Genomic DNA, 17825 nt, shown 5'->3' with positions numbered 1-17825 from the left:
AGACTGGCAGGGCAGCAGGGACTTTGGATCAGCTCTGACCACAACAGATCAGCTCGGGTGGCCAGCTGTTGTCCACCACCTGGCTGCTTCCACAAAGGATACAAACTACAATGCACAGCAAGGACCTTTTAGCCTTCCTGTGCACAACAAGTGTAAGTTAATAATCCAATTATACCTCCAATTTGTATATGCAGCCCGGTTAATGCGAAGAAGTGCTCAACTTTGTAGGATGGATACAAAATGGCAGGGGATGAAATTTAATTATAAGAGCAGGAGATAAGAGAGGCCATTAGCAGAGAACTTGGAACTGGTTCATAGTTGTTGTAAGGTACAGAATCTATCCAAGTATTGCTTCAGCTTGTATATTTCCTTTCATAATAAATTTAATTTTCCATCTTTATGTAAATATGGGATTTGGGGAGATAAAAAAAGATTTAATGTTTAATACTAGCTTGTCGTTGTTGGGATTATGATTATTGATTAATTAATATTTATCAATAATTATAATTAAAAATCATAATTTGAGAAAATTAATTTCTTAACCAAAAATCCTCATTTATGAATCGAAACCAGAGATGTCTTCTGGTGTTGTAATTGTGGCTCAACACCTTTTGATAATTACAACCGTTAAATACTCAGTAATAATTAATAACTATTACCAGAGATGTCACTGTTTAATTGATCGTTTCTGCCGAAACGTGTGGAACTTTAACCTTATTTTGACTGACAAATCACTCTTGCACAAAATAAACCTAAAACGCCTTCTCTTTATCTATGTGAAAATTTATTAAACCAATCAGCCTGATAAAATCAGCTCTTCGATCCAATAATCTTCACCTACTCAAACATGCAAAGTTCTACACAAAAGGGTCAAATATCTAACTAAACAAAATAAAGCAAAACAGCTGTATGGGGTCAAACCAGCAGATATGGCAAAAGTGATAATATGACAAGAGAATATGGTGTTGAACGAAGCTTTGGGAGCGCAGCCCGCCAGAAAGTGTAGCTCAGCAAGATGCAGTCATAAAACTTCCCCCACCGCTGGGGATGTTACAGAACACAAAGGGTTATAAAACTTTTGGTGGCAACTCATAAAACGAAGTTGAAGACAAAGAAAATGGTTGATTTTCACCATAAGGTTATTATAACGGTCCAGTTTCACAGCGCACCTGCTCTCAGGTGTTCACACAGTAAAAGCACAATCTTGCGAGACTTGGTGGCCTCAGAAACCAATAGTAATCACGTTTCAAAAGAACAATGGCATGCACATACAATTCCAAACACATCAGACTCTAAGTGGCGATTCTACAACGCACTAAAACCTACTCTACCCTGCCCACGCTATTGCCAATAAAGAAATAAAAATAAAAGGTGGATTTTACATGTTGAAGTCTTCCTTCTGGGGCAGCGAGTGAGAGAAAAAAGAGGTTGAAGAGTTCCACGCGTCCGCGGATACTCCAAGAAAGTGGTCAATTTCCGTCTTTTGGCCTCCTTGGCGAAAAGGAAAAATATGATCTGACCGTCAGCAGTCAACTAGTACAAAACAAGGAGGGAAAGTTGCCTCTCCTTGAAACTCTTTTTTTTTTGTTACGTATTAAAGTCACATCTTTGATCGGCAAAGTGAAATTTCTGGCCTTCTTATTCCAGAAACCTCTTTCATGAATTGTTTGTTGGCCAACAAAGGAGAATAAATGAAGAATCCACGTGGGACCTCTTCTTCTCCAGAGATGTGCTTCAGTTACTGGTCTGGTTTCCAGCGTGAAAAGCAAAGGTTTTAAAGGGGCCACCTTCATTTATGCTTTCCCGTGACATCAGACTTGGGATGCCCCGTCATGTCAGCCGCGGTGGCCGCTGGGATTCGTAGTAGTGGCTATCCTGGGATACAAAATGGCCGATGACTCCAAACGTCCTGGTAGCGTCCAGCAACGTGCAAATGGTCCAATATTCAGCACAACATGTGGTCCAACATCGTAAAATAAAAATTCTGACAAAAGCTTTTTATACCATTATGTTAGACCTGTTTTGATATAAACCACGTTATTCAATTTGTCTCACATAAAGTTAAAGTTTTTGTTCCAATTGTGTTCTAATTACGTCTTCTGTGTGGACACTGTTACAGGGTGAAGAAGATTTGGGTAGTCTTTCGAAGGAAGCACAGGGATGTAAAAAACTGTTTAATTTTCCATGACATGTTTGGCTGCAGTTTTAAGCTGCAAAAAAGAGAGCCAGACTTACAGTAGATAACAAAAAGGCAGGATGGAGTTTAGGAAAGGTGCTCTGTAACATGCTGTATCTTGAAATGTTGAGGTAAGAATCCACATTCTCTATAGAATATAAACAGACTGCTGTTGGCCAATTGCTAATTTAGGATGCTAAAGAAAACGAGTCAATTTCATATTCAGTTTCTTTTGCTTTTTAAATTGGGAAACAGCATTCGACAGCAACAGCTGTAAAGAGCTGCTCCCTCCCCTTGTTCTCATATTAATAAATAATGGCTGCTCACAGCAGGAAGACAAGAAGTGCTTTTTAATGCTCTTCTAGCTTGCCATATTATAGACTTTCAAAAGAAATCTGTATTAGCTTCACAAAAACCAAAGGACAGAAATCACCCACATAATTCTGATTGGTGCATCTCTAATACTAAAGTGACTTCTAAAATCAAAACTTTTATCCTGTTTCTTATCTACTATTACCTAACAGCAAATAAGATATCAAATGGTGAGCATTTTCTCGTTGAAGTGAATCTGTGGAAAACAGAATGGAAACCTTTATTATTTACTTGACTTGGATAATAATTAATATCGGCTTCAATATTGAGTTTTAAAAACTGCTTCTCTTGAAGATGCTCCTTATTTACTGTGGTCAGGAGTTTTGAAAAACTATGACGAGATCGCTGAAACTGTGTATGCGAATCGTGCAGAAAAGGTGTAAGAATGCAGTTTGTTCCTTGTTGGGCTGCCCAGTTGCAGAAAGGTCAGGCCCCACAGCCAAAACTGGTGACAATGGCCTCATAAGCATCAGAACTGAAAAAAAGGAATGCATGGTTGTGGTCTGGTCTCCAAACTCTGTTTGAATATGTGCTTACCTGACACAATGTGGTTTTCTTGCTCTGGGTTAGAGGGTTGAACCCCCTAAGGCAACATGCCATGGATGGTTGAAGGCAGTGATAGCTGGAAAAAAACATTCATTGTGGGGCAGATATGATGAGAGAGTCGAGGAATTTTGTATTTATTTATTAAAAGGACAGTGCACACAATAAAAATATATACATACATCTATACTTAATAAAGACAACAAACAATACACATTAAAACTGGAGAAAGAAATTCACACCTGGACGCAGACACACTCACACTGGTGTTGAAATCAGGAATGTCTTGGGTCAGTTTTTCCTCTATGGAGAGCAAGCCAGACCTTTGAGCCCATCTGGCCATAGTGATTCTAAGGAAGGTTTTTACCCTTTTTTTAAGTAGAGAGCAACTTTTCTGATTCTGTCATTGGTGTGGTGATCAGGATGTTTAAAATACTTTTATTTTCATTGAATGTTATGTTATGTTCCATCAGAACCTGATGGATAGCCAGTACACCCCTGCAGCTCTGGAACTCCTCGTTCTCGTAGATCAGGGATAGTTCCAGTTTATGTCTGGCCTTGTCCAATAAGTTATAGGCTTCCACTGTGGTTTTCAGCACTGAATCTGAAATCGTTATGCTGTGTTGTGTCCTTGCAACAGAGTGGTGCTGACAAGGTTCCTGGTGAAAGAAAACCTCTCCTTGGCATTGTTAGAATTATGATTATTGATTAATTAATCTTTATCAATAATTATAATTAAAAATCATAATTTGAGAAAATTAATTTCTTAACCAAAATCCTCATTTATGAATCGAGACCAGAGATGTCTTCTGGTGCTGTAATTGTGGCTCAACGCCTTTTGATAATTACAACCGTTAAGTACTCAGTAATAATTGATAACTATTACCAGAGATGTCACTGTTTAATCGACCGTTTCTGCCGAAACGTGTGGAACTTCAACCTTATCTTGACTGAAGAATCACTCTTGCACAAAATAAACACAAAACGCCTGTTTATCTATGTGAATATTTATTAAATCACAGCCCTGATACAATCCGCTCTTCCGATTTAATAATCTTCACCTACTCAAACATGCAAAGTTCTACACAAAAGGGGTAAAATATCTAACTAAACAAAATAAAGCCAAACAGCACTGGGTGCGTATGGGATTAAACCAGCAGTTGTGGCAAAAATGATAATATGACAAAGGGTGTGGTGATGAGTGGAGGTTGGGGCGCAGCTCAAACTGCAATTCGGTTGTGAGCACACAAAGAGTTATAAAACCTTTGGCGGCAAGCTAGTAGGCAGTAAAGTTGAAGACAAAGAAAATGTTGAATTTCACCATGAGGTTATTATAACAGTCCAGTCTCACAGCACACCTGCGCTGACTCTCAGGTGGTAAATAACCCCGCAAAGCACACACAAAGCTGGGTAGCACAGCGGCTTCCAGACATCCAACACAGCACGTCAAAGTTTCAATAAAAAGGTTACATGCACATATAATTCAGAACACATTAGATTAAATGGCGATTCTAATTGCACTAAAACCTCTTCTATCCTGCCCAGACTTTTCTAAGAAATAAATAAAAATAAAGGACGGGTTTTACTTGTCGTTGTCTTCCTTCTGAGCAGAGTTGAAGACAGGAAAAAAAACAGTTGGAAGTTAATGTGCGTCCACAGTTAAATTCAGGAAGAGCGGTCAATCTTCGTCCTCTGGCCTCCTTGGCGAAAGGGGAAAATATGATCTGACCGTCAGCAGTCGACTGGACAAAACAAGGTGGCGATCCGTCTCCTTGAAACTCCGTGGTTTTTTTAGTTACATGTTAAACTCACGTCTTCGATCGGCAAAGTGAAATTTCTGGCCTTCTCATTCCAGAAAACGCAGTTATGAATTTTTCGTTGGCCAACGAAGGAGAATAAATTAAATCCACTGGGGACTCTTCTCCAGATGATGCTTCAGTTGCGTGGTCACCGTGTCACGGTCTTCAGCTGAAGGCGAGTTTTCAAAATGGGCGCCTTCCTATATAGTGTCTTGTGACGTCAGACTTGGGACCCCCCGTCATATCAGCCGCGGTGCCCGCCGGGATTTGAAGGAACAGGCTATCCTGTTGCTGCAAAGTCAACGCCAGTGACTGTCCACTGTCTCTACATGCTCATCCGGGAGGAAGGAATGCTGCAAGTCACTGACCGGAGATATATGATCATAAAATTCACTAAAAAGATATTTTCAGGCTACTCCTTTGTGCTCTTTTTTTGTCACCACTGGGGAACCCATGCAGGTAAACTGACTGCTGCTACAATGGCAGCAACACAGAGAACAGTGAAGAATCTGATACTTCTTTGGATATACACTGCTCAAAAAAATAAAGGGAACACTTAAACAACACAATATAACTCCAAGTAAATCAAACTTCTGTGAAATCAAACGCTCCACTTAGGAAGCAACACTGATTGACAATCAATTTCACAGATGTTGTTTAAATGGAATAAACAACAGGGGGAAATCTTTGGCGATTAGCAAGACACACTCAATAAAGGAGTGGTTCTGCAGGTGGGGACCACAGACCACTTCTCAGTACCTATGCTTTCTGGCTGATGTTTTGGTCACTTTTGAATGTTGGTGGTGCTTTCACACTCGTGGTAGCATGAGACGGACTCTACAACCCACACAAGTGGCTCAGGTAGTGCAGCTCATCCAGGATGGCACATCAATGCGAGCTGTGGCAAGAAGGTTTGCTGTTTTTGTCAGCGTAGTGTCCAGAGCCTGGAGGCGCTACCACGAGACAGGCCAGTACATCAGGAGACGTGGAGGAGGCCGTAGGAGGACAACAACCCAGCAGCAGGACCACTACCTCTGCCTTTGTGCAAGGAGGAACAGGAGGAGCACTGCCAGAGCCCTGCAAAATGACCTCCAGCAGGCCACAAATGTGCATGTGTCTGCACAAATGGTTAAAAACTGACTCCATGAGGATGGTATGAGGGCCTGACGTCCACAAACGGGGGTTGTGCTCACAGCCCAACACTGTGCAGGACGCTTAGCATTTGCCAGAGAACACCAGGATTGGCTAAAATTCACCACTGGCGCCCTGTGCTCTTCACAGATGAAAGCAGGTTCACACTGAGCACATGTGACAGATGTGACAGAGTCTGGAGACACCATGGAGAGCGATCTGCTGCCTGCAACATCCTTCAGCATGACTGGTTTGGCAGTGGGTCAGTAATGGTGTGGGGTGGTATTTCTTTGGAGGGCCGCGTGGCCCTCCATGTGCTCGCCAGAGGTAGCCTGACTGCCATTAGGTACCGAGATGAGATCCTCAGACCCCTTGTGAGACCATATGCTGGTGCGGTTGGCCCTGGGTTCCTCCTAATGCAGGACAATGCTAGACCTCATGTGGCTGGAGTGTGTCAGCAGTTCCTGCAAGATGAAGACATTGAAGCAAAGGACCGGCCCGTTCCCCAGACCTGAATCTGATTGATCACATCTGGGACATCATGTCTCGCTCCATCCACCAACGTCACGTTGCACCACAGACTGTCCAGGAGTTGGCGGATGCTTTAGTCCAGGTCTGGGAGGAGATCCCTCAGGAGCCCATCCTCCGTCTCATCAGGAGCATGCCCAGGCGTTGTAGGGAGGTCATACAGACACGTGGAGGCCACACACAATACTGAGCCTCATTTTGACTTGTTTTAAGGACATTACATCAAAGTTCGATCAGACTGTAGTGTGTTTTTCCACTTTAATTTTGTGTGCGACTCTAAATCCAGGCCTCCATTGGTTAATAAATTTGATTTCCATTGATGATTTTTGTGTGATTTTGTGGTCAGCAATTTCAACTTTGTACAGAACAAAGTATTCAATGAGAATATTTCATTCATTGAGATCTAGGATGTGTTATTTGAGTGTTCCCTTTATTTTTTTGAGCAGTGTATTTCAGTCACTGTTAGAGAAAGAGACGAAGCAGAGTCTGAAGAAAGTCAGCTGTCATCAGATGGCAGAGCACAAGTGCTGGATGTGCGGACGACCGTCTAATTTGATCAGTCTATTGTTGCCGGACCATGGAGCACAGTTGTCAATATGCATGAATCACCATCAGGAAACAGAACAAAAACAACATCCGGATTTTCAAAATAATTTACTAAAGACAGACTAGATCTCGCTATATTAATAAATACACACAAATATTTATATATACATGTGTATATATTAGTGGTTGTTTACATTAGATCAATTAGATCGGTTACTGGATTAACTAAGGTTAAAGATCTGACTACACTATCTGGTGTCTTTTTTTTTTTTACTTTATATTAGAATCTTTAGAGAAATATAAATTTAAATATATCGTTTTCACATGTAATTTGTCTTATTTTAATAATAATTTTGGATTATTATTATTATTAATGATAAAAATAATTTCTATTTAATAAAAACATTTTTGTTATTAAAAATAACTGCTTATATCTAAATGTACTTTTGTGACAAGAAAGTGTTCTTACCTGCTGAGCCTTGATCCGTTCAGCAACAGCAGCAACAACCTTTTCTTTGGCGATCTTTTCCCATCAGATGCTCTAAACAGTCTGGCTATGGACTCAGCAAACTGCTTCAAACAAGAAACTTCTGAATTCGCAAGAGAAATGAAGTCAGAGCTCGAAATATCTTACAGACAAAGGGGAATGTTGAAGCAAAGTCCTCCGATCACACCTGGCTGTGTTTGGTGGGACTAGCCCATCTGTCCCTCAGTTTTCCAGCTCTGATCCTGTTCACTTTGTCAAAATAATGCAAACTAGCAGCTGCTGTCGTAGTATTGCTGCCACCACCAGCAATGCACTGTGTCACCATATTAACGCTGTTTTTAATGCAATTAGGCGTCTGCCTGAACCGTTTATCATTGACGCTCACACAACAAACGACCCCTTTTACGTAATTTCTGGGCGACTTTGGACTTTAACATCGAAATATGCTTATTTTATGTCATAATTGTCTTTTATTGCATCTTTAATCCTATTAAATGTCAATTACTGCATAATTCCTTCAATATTAAGATGTTTTCTTTCAATTTCTGCATTTGTAGAAAAAGCGTGTCGTAGGCATTTTAAAGTTCCTGCGTGTTGAAGATACACTTGGAAGTCGGAGCGACAACACCTCATCAAGCTTGCTTCTCTGGTTCGATTTAATTTTTATTTTCTTTTTTTCCAAAAAGAAGCAATTCCCCCCTTATCAGAAAAAATTTTTTATTTGAGGGATGTTAAAGGTTGCTTGTCGCGTTACCAGGTATAACTGATGGGCGTAACATTGAACGTAGTAAGCCTTGGCATAGATGTTCTGTACCTGACGCTGCAGTCTTAAAGTGACACTCCTCATTACTGCAGCCCCATCATAGGCCTGGGCGATCAACTTCTTTTCCCTCAGGAGGATGGTGCCCAGCCTCTTCAACAAGGCGCTGGCTATTGCATCTGCACAGGTGTTTGGTAGCTTACTGTATTCGAAAAAGTGCTCTTGTATATTGATGGTGGTCAGAGGGCTTGGTGGCTCCGATTGTATAGCAGCCTCACTTCTGTCAGTCTGCCCCAGGGCAGCTGAAGCTACAAACTTGCTTACCACTGTCAGTGTGTGAATGGGTGGATGACTGATTGTAGCGTAAAGCGCTTTAGGGTCTCTGGGGACTCAATGAAGTACAGGCCATTTACCAATTTACCATTCATTGTTACACGTGTCAATATATCTCAGTTTCACAACTAGCTGACAGTGTGTGGAAATGTCAGTAGTTTCATCAGCTTAAACAGCTAAAAGGTCCGCTGTCTTTACTTCACCCAAGATTTGTTCTCTCAGAACTGCCAGCATACAGTCCAGGAGTTCATTCTAAACTGTTTTGAGCATGCCTTTAAATACAGTTGCATTTACAAGGTGTTCTCTCAAGTCCTGATCGATGGATGCTATTTAGTTGACTCAATCTCTAAAAATTCGGTGTCGTCTGCCATTGCTAGTTCATAGGTACCACAAAATAACCCAATCAATTTATTTTGAATAAAATATGATGGTTTTCATCTACCTGTTCATTGTGCTTTCTTACGATGCGGTGCCCCTTATTGAGCTGCGTCACTATGCCAATCCTTCATTGCACAGCTGGCTTAACGCAGTTTTCCATATGAGTTCTCTCCTATGCTTCTTGACTCCTTAGGAGAGATGTTTTTAGGTCTATTTGTCCAGACTGTGTCCACGTCAAATTACACTTGCCACTTTTGAAAAGGATGTAAGGGAAACAAAGTGCATTGGGTCTTCCACAGGTTATCAGCCATGAATTGTACTTAAACTACCTCCTGCAAAAAGTACATTCTGTTGTGGAAAATATATTTCCTGATTCCAGTAGCTTCTTTTAGCTGAATGCAACTTGTAATACAAAATCCGTGAAGGATTGTTTTAGCGTCATACTGAGTTTGATTTGATTACTTGGACTCTAAATTGTCCAAAATTGTTTGTAGCTGTCATACTATTTCACAATTTGGGTTGTTTTGTTACAGTTGTTTACCACAAAAAATAATTTGTCATAAACTACATTCATATTTTTCATAACCTTGTAAATTATCCACAATAACAGAGTTAAGTTATTGAGTTAAATTTTTCCTTAATTTGACCTTTTTCAAAATTACCGAGTCTCCACATCAATCATGTTTTTAGCCTCGGATTGTCTCATAGTATGTTATAATAAATCACTGAAAATGTATTATCGCTGTCCTTAAAATATTTATGCCCTATATTACTCAAGGCTTCTTTCACTCAGGTTAAAACTGAATTGCTAATGAATGAATATTAAGATATTCTTGCTTCAGGTGCTACTATTTACACTTGCCATATTATTTTTATGTGCAGGGAAAATTGTAGGTATGCGGTTTCTTAACTTATTTTGTGAGAGGTGTGGTATATCCTGCACAGGTCTCAAGTCCATCCCACACAGGACAAACAGTCATGCACACACAGTCACTCCTAAGGACAGTTTAGAGAGACCAATCAACCTAATGTGCATTTCTTTTTCTGACTGTGGGCAGAGTACACGAGACAACCAATGCTTTCACAGGGACAACAAGCAACCTCCATGCAGACAGAGGTTGCATGGAGGTTTCAAACCCAGGGCCATAACAATACTAACCATTGTTGCAATTTGAATGTATAAAATATAGAAAACAATGGAAAGTTTCATTTTAATGCCACAAAAAATGGATTTTAAAGGACTGAATGTGCAGAGTGTGTGTTTATATAGTTGGATGGAAGTGATCCTATCTCAAGTAAAACATATAGTGAGGACTATTGCAGTATTTCCTGTCTATAATTCAACAATTTACCACGATTGCAGATGGTAAATGGATTTTCCTTGAGTTCTTTGTGTCCTAACCACCTTTTCAGTGCTCCATTTGTCTGCTGCTTTAAAGACACAGATCTTATCACGATGTTGACGGGCAACATTGCTGACCTCCAAACTGTACTCTGTCTTGGTGCAGATTTGTCTGTCAAATGCAGTATTGTCAGCTTATTTAATTGCGTAATCCATGATGCCACAGGGTTGCATGCTATGCTAGTTGCCTAACACATGAACTTGTAAGAAAGGTGAAATGAATGGTTACTTAATAAGTATCACAACAGATAAAATGTATACAAAACAGACTTACAAAATCACATGCAAACCTTAAGCCTGGACCTTTAAATTCACCTGATGTTTGAAACATCCTATTTCTGTTCTTTTTGGAAAAAAAAAAAAAAAAGAAAAGTTTTGATTGAAGAGCAACGTCTTTCTATAACGGAAATTAGTTATCAGGAGATTTACCCAGAATGGCTTTGTAAAATGAATACATTCTTCAACTGTGAGTGACAGAATCTAAAGCAAAAATCCAGAAATCTTTATTTATTTATTTTTTAAAGTAATTAATTTGCATTTTATTGCGTGACATAGGTATTTGATCACCTAACAGCCAATAAGAATCCTGGCTCTCACAGGCCTGTTAATTCTTCTTTAAAAAACCATCCTGTTCTCCACTCATTACCTGTATTAACTGCACCTGTTTGAACTCGTGATCTGTATAAAAGACACCTGTCCACACACTCAATCAAACAAACAAACTCAAACCTCTCCACCATGGCCAAGACCAGGAAGTTGTGTAAGGACATCAGTAGACCTGCGCAAGGCTGGGATGGGCTACAGGAAAATAGCCAAGCAGCTTGGTGAGAAGGCAACAAGTGTTGAAGCAATTATAAGAAAATGGAAGAAGTTCAAGATGATGGTCCATCCCTCAGTCTGGGGCTCCATGCAAGATCTCACTTCGTGGGGCATCAATGATCATGAGCAAGGTGATGGATCAGCCCAGAACTACACGGCAGGACCTAGTCAATGACCTGAAGAGAGCTGGGACCACAGTCTCAAAGAAGACCATTAGTAACATACTATGCTACCATGGAGTAAAATCCTGCAGCGCACGCAAGGTCCCCCTGCTCAAGGCAACGCATGTCCAGGCCCATCTAAAGTTTGCCAATTACCTGATCTGGATGATCCATAGGAGGAATGGAAGAAGGTCATGTGGTCTGATGAGACAAAAATAGAGCTTTTTGGGCTAAACTCCACTCGCTGTGTTTGGAGGAAGAAGAAGGATGACTATAACCCGAACAACACCGTCCTTACTGTTAAGGAGGGAGGTTGAAACATCATTCTTTGGGGATGCTTTTCTGCGAAGGGGACAGGACAACTGTGCCCTATTGAGGGGGAAAATGGATGGGGCCAGTAAGGAAATTGAAGATGGGTCGTGGCTGGCTTTGTCTTCCAGCATGACAACGACTCAAAAGACACAGCCAGGGCAACTAATGAGTGGCTTCGTAAGAAGCAGCTCAAGATCCTGGAGTGGCCTAACTAGTCAAGTCAAGTCAAGTTTATTTATAAAGCGCTTTTCAGCAACAAGGCACTCAAGGTGCTGTACATAAGTAAAAACATTACAATGATACAGAAAATCAAACAACAGAGGTAATTTAAAAAAAATAAATAAAGAGAATAGAATGATGGATAAGAAAATGACAGGAAAATTGGACTGAAAACTTAACTAATAATGTTTAGATGACCCAGTCAAAGTCCACTGGTGGAGCACTTCTCCACGGAGACATTTTCTTCCCAGAAACGACTTTCACTTTAATTGGAGCTATTGAATCAATGATGTCCGAGATTTTGGAATGAAAGTTATCTACCAGCTCATCTACAGTGTTACAGGGCAAAGTGGAGGTAGAAGAGTAAATCTGGTTAAAGGTTTCAGCAGCACCGTCCTTAAAGATGCGTTTTCTTATCATGTCTCTTTGGCAAACTGAGTCATTGGAGAGGATGCTTTCAGAACTAACAGAAAAGTAGTCAGATAGAGCAACATCAGTTATAGACACCTTGGAAATGTTTAGACCCTTAGTGATGATCAAGTCCAAAATATGTCCCTGTTTGTGCGTTTGCTGTTTAACATGTTGAGTCAAACCAACATTTCTAAGAGTGTCACATAGATCTATTGGACTTCTGTCTTCAGGATTGTCCATGTGAATGTTGAAGTCTCCCACAATAATTAAACAGTCATAATCAACAAATATCACAGATCAAAGCTCATCAAAATCACTGAAAAAGTTTGTTTTGGACTTAGGACGCCTGTAAATATTCAAGAACATGGTTCGGACCGGGCTCTTTACCTGGAGAGCCAAATATTCAAAAGAGTCAAATTTTCCCAGAAATACTTTTTTACACTTTAATAAATCTTTAAAGAAAGTGGCCACCCCTCCACCTTTTCTTTGCTGTCTGCTCTCACAAAGAAAATTGTAGTTCGGAGGCGTCGACTCTATCAGAATGGGAGCTTCATTAAATTCATGTAACCATGTTTCTGTTAAAAACATAACATCAAGATCGTGGTCAGTAATAAAGTCATTGATTAAAAATTATTTTCCTGACAGAGATCTAATATTCAATAACGCCAGTTTATATGACATAGTTTCTGATATTAACTCTGTGTCTGGTTGTACCTGACAGTTTATGGCTTTTGGGTTTGGGGGAGGGGGGTATAACGGGGGGGGGGGGTCTACTTCTCCTGTGGATTTCGACGGGAGACCTTATGTGATGACCTCTCTTTCTCAGCCAACTGGCCGGTTGTCTCTGATGTAGCTGTTGGAGGCAGTGTTATCATTGTTGTTGATACTCCATGTTCTCTGCTGAAGGTCGAAGCTGCTGGCCGATTATTTACTGAATAGAAGAGATTAGATGTGAGACGTCTGGCTCCTGGCTTGTTCAAACAGAAACCATCTTGCTTGAAGAGTTGTCTTTTTTTCCCAAAAAATATTAAGGTTGTCGATGAAGTTCACAGGTGTGGTGGCACATGTTTTTTTCAACGACTTATTAATCATCAGAAGTCTCGAAAAAATCTCATCTCCACAGAAAATCGGTGCAAAGGGTCCGCTGAGAAACACCTTGATATTGAGACCTCCAACAATATTCAGAAGACAAGTGAAATCCTCCTTCAGTCCTTCTGATTTTTTCTTAGCCACGTCATCCATGGCTCCACAGTGTATAATAAGGTTTTCTAGAGACGGGCGCTTTTCTGAGATTGCAAGAATATTCTCTGAGATATTGGACACCACGTTACTGGTCCCAATCATAACTTCTGTGTTTTTCTTGTTGCAGACGTTTTTAATCCCATCCACAGCTGTGTTGCCCACGATTAGGGTTCTTGGTCTGGTGGGGCGCTTTTTCTCTGGCAGCTTAGGAGAAGACTGTTTAGAATGAAGGTTGTTCTCAAACCTTTTATTGTTCTCAGAAGATGGATCATTTTCCTGGTTTTCATTCTGTAGTGGAGCAAATCTGTTTTGGAGGGGAACTTATTTCCAGCTGTCTCACTCCTATCAGTTGTTGTGACAGCAGCTCGCTGTCGAAGTCTCCTTTTCCCAGGGGAAACGGGGGCATTTCTCTGTAATTCTGGCCTTTCTGATTTATTTAATTGCTGAGATCTTCCAGTGAGTCGTCCACCTTGATTTTTTGGGCATGCCCCTAAAACATGCCAGGGGGGTCTGCCGGTATGTTTATTCTCGGTGTTCTGTTTGCCGGCTGAGTCGTTGAGCTGGCTGTCACTGTTTGGGATCACGGGCAGAGTTGAATCATCGTTGTGCCCCATATTCACCTCCACATTCACTTCTAGTTGATGGATTTTCATCTCCAAAACAGATAATTTCTGTAAAAGTTTGTCACAGTCCTCTGTGGTGAAGTGAGGAATTTTTGTGCTGATTAGCTGGCGTCAACTTGTCCTGCTTTCGAGTTCGATTATAAAAACATCAAAATCCTTTAGAAAAAAAAAGTAAAAATAATAATAATCCTTGGGAGTCGCTGGTAATAAGTTGTTTTAGTCCAATATTTCCGTAATTTTGGGTAAGAGATAAAAAGTTAGGAGTAAAAGAATGCAAGCATGCAGGGAGCTTAGGAGAAAAGCGTCTGAGCAGGCAGAGAGGCGGAAGCTAGTCTCCAGACCTGAACCCAATCAAAAGTCTTTTGAGGGAGCTGAAAGTCCATAACGCCCAATGACCGCCCCGAAACCTGACGGATCTCGAGAAGATCTGTAAAGAGGAGTGGTCCAAAATCCCTGCTGCAGTGTGTGCAAACCTCGTCAAGACCTACAGGAAACGTCTGATATCTGTAATTGAAAACAAAGGTTTCTGTACCAAATATTAAGTTTTGTTTTTCTGATGTATCAAATACCTATGTCATGCAATAAGATGCTAAATAGTTACTTAAAAATCACATAATGTGATTTCCTGGATTTTGTTTTAGATTCCGTCTCTCACAGTTGAAGAGTATACCAGTGATACAAATTAAAGACTTCTACATGCTTTGTAGAATTATCTAAGGCCAGATTTGGAGCCAATCATAAACGGAAGCTAGGACATATCTCCTATGATAAAACTCATTGTAATACTTTTTTCGTGCGCCTGGATCGTTCCACCACACCATTGCTGTTAGTGCGATCAGCTGCTGCTGAATGTGCACAAACCTAATTATGACAATCATCAAGTGCGCAAATAACTGAGCAAGCGCCTAACTATAATTGCACATCATGCAAAGGACCCACTGTGCTTTGATGTTGATAATATAATTAATAGGAAATAAATAAAGTCATTGTAAGGCAGATAAAATCCTCATTTGCAAACCGGATGCTAAAAGTCTTCTTAGCAGGTGAAAAATCACCATTTTAAGGCGGCTTGTAGTGAGAAAGACATTGTATGCTTTAACCTTGTCACTAAACAAAACAAATTGCATTACTCACAGTTACATTGTGTAACTGCAGAGCCACTGCAGGACGGTGATGTGACGTTATGTGTCTAAATTAGCAAAGCTATAACATACAGATTGCCAACTCTTACAACAAACTATTTTTATGTTCCCAAACCTTAACTCTGTTACTCTAGACACAGCTCTGCCCTCCTGTTCCAATAGCCTGTAATCCATTATTTTGATTAGAGGCGAAGCAGCATGTAGTCTTTGCCTCACTGGGTCCGTCCGGACCACAAACCTAAAGCACCTGCTTGTAGAACAACTTCAAATTCAGCCTTCTGCATGCGCAAATACGCACTAAGAGGCGCCTTGTGCAAATGAACAGAGAGGGGACATAAGCTCGTCAGGGCAGAGGCTGCGGTGACGAACCTGCTGCTGTGAATAGCGACAACAGAGGTTAACAAACTGTAACAGTCCAGTAAAGCAGGAGCAGAATGGAACAGCAGGAAAAAAAATTCAGTAACTGGATCATTTATTATTTCTAGAATTGCGCCGCTCAAGGTGGCAGCAGGTTGGAGTAGCTGTTACTTTTGATTTGTTTTTGGGAACTATTTCTCTTGTGGTGGATACAGTTGATTTTTTTTGGACGACTGTCCTCTCCGGTGTCGGATGCTGTGCAGCTTGGAGGATTTTTCCTAATACTTTTCTACTTTTGGATATTTGTTATGATGCATTGCCATGGCAACGGGGGTTGTGATTAATAACGGGGTTGCTGATTAATATCTATACTTCAACTACAACCCCAAATCCCTGATGAGTTGAAAAGGAGACCCGGGGATGCAGAGCAGGAGTAAAGAGAAGAGAGAGAAAGAGGAAGCTCAAGCCATCTCTTCCGTTGATTATGATGGGCAATGTGAGATCGTTGGGAAAATGATGGATGAACTCCAAGCCCTACAAAGGACCCGGCCAGAGTACCGGGAATACAGTATTATGTGTTTTACCGAGACATGATTGCAGGATTATATCCCAGGCTCCAGCGTCTCTCTGCCGGGTTTTTAACCATACGAGCAGACAGATTTAAAGAGGAGCTGCAAATGTAAAGGAGGTGGACTGGCAGTACTTGAACAACAGATGGTATCATCCAGGACATGTTACTGTGAAGTGTAATCTCTGCAGTCCAGATATTGAACAGTTAGCAGTAAGTTTTTGTCCATATTATTTACCCAGAGTTCACCAGCATTATTTTGGCAACCGTATACGTTCCACTTTCCGCTGTTGCCATCAGCTCAGTTGTTGCTAAGCTACAGACACAAAAACCCAATGCGTTTGTGGCAATATCTGGTGATTTTAACCATGCTTCACTCCCTGCTATACTTCCAACGTTTCAACAGTTTGTCAGCTGCTCTACCAGAGAAAACAAAACGTTGGATTTGTTTTATAGAAATGTCGAGGACTCATACAGCTCTACAGCAAGACCTCCTCTAGGCAAATCAGATCACAATCTGATTTGTTTTAAATGGACCAAACAGCCTCATGTGTTTTTGCTCATTGTTTTAGAGAGATGTCAACAATGTGTTCTCCACCAATAACGGAGTTGTTCTAACACTGAAAACTGTAAAGTGTGAATATTAGTCATTATTTTGCAGCACTACTGCAGTAAAGTAGCTCCTCAAATGTACATTCATCCTATAATAAATACCTGTGATGCAAACATAGTGGGTTAGTGAGTGGTAGTGTGAACACAGCTGGAATCACCAGTGCCCTGTGCCACAGTCTAAACAGACACCAGATATAGAGATATTTAATTAATTTGATAGACCTCCCCAGCTGCTCAGGCTTTCTTAGGTAATGGGATTCTGGGCCCACCATCCTGGTTTCCAAGCCAAGAGCTAGAATTTATGTGAGCAAAGCAAGAGTGTGTGTGTGTGTGTGTGTGTGTGTGTGTGTGTGTGTGATGAAGGATTCGGGGTGGGTGTCATTAAAAAGAGCCACTGTGCTTATTTTCACTGTCACCTCTGGTCAGTGGAAGCTGTAACTCATTCCCTGTCTAAGTGAAGCAATCACAGTGTAGACTTTTCAAGGCTGCTGGGTAGCACTCAACAAGAAGCCAGTCCTCACAGGATGTGCTTGCTGCACATTCGTCTCTACAGCTACTTCTGTTAGCATCTGTCCACAGAGACATCCATCCTAAATAGAATGGCCATGATTTTACATGGGGATGTACAGGTCCTTCTCAAAATATTAGCATATTGTGATAAAGTTCATTATTTTCCATAATGTCATGATGAAAATTTAACATTCATATATTTTAGATTCATTGTACACTAACATAAATATTTCAGGTCTGTTACTGTCTTAATATGGATGATTTTGGCATACAGCTCATGAAAACCCAAAATTCCTATCTCACAAAATTAGCATATTTCATCCGACCAATAAAAGAAAAGTGTTTTTAATACAAAAAACGTCAACCTTCAAATAATCATGTACAGTTATGCACT

Source organism: Girardinichthys multiradiatus, chromosome 23 (assembly GCF_021462225.1).
Source record: "Girardinichthys multiradiatus isolate DD_20200921_A chromosome 23, DD_fGirMul_XY1, whole genome shotgun sequence".
NCBI classification, from domain to species: domain Eukaryota; kingdom Metazoa; phylum Chordata; class Actinopteri; order Cyprinodontiformes; family Goodeidae; genus Girardinichthys; species Girardinichthys multiradiatus.
Note: the sequence above shows the minus strand (reverse complement) of the source record.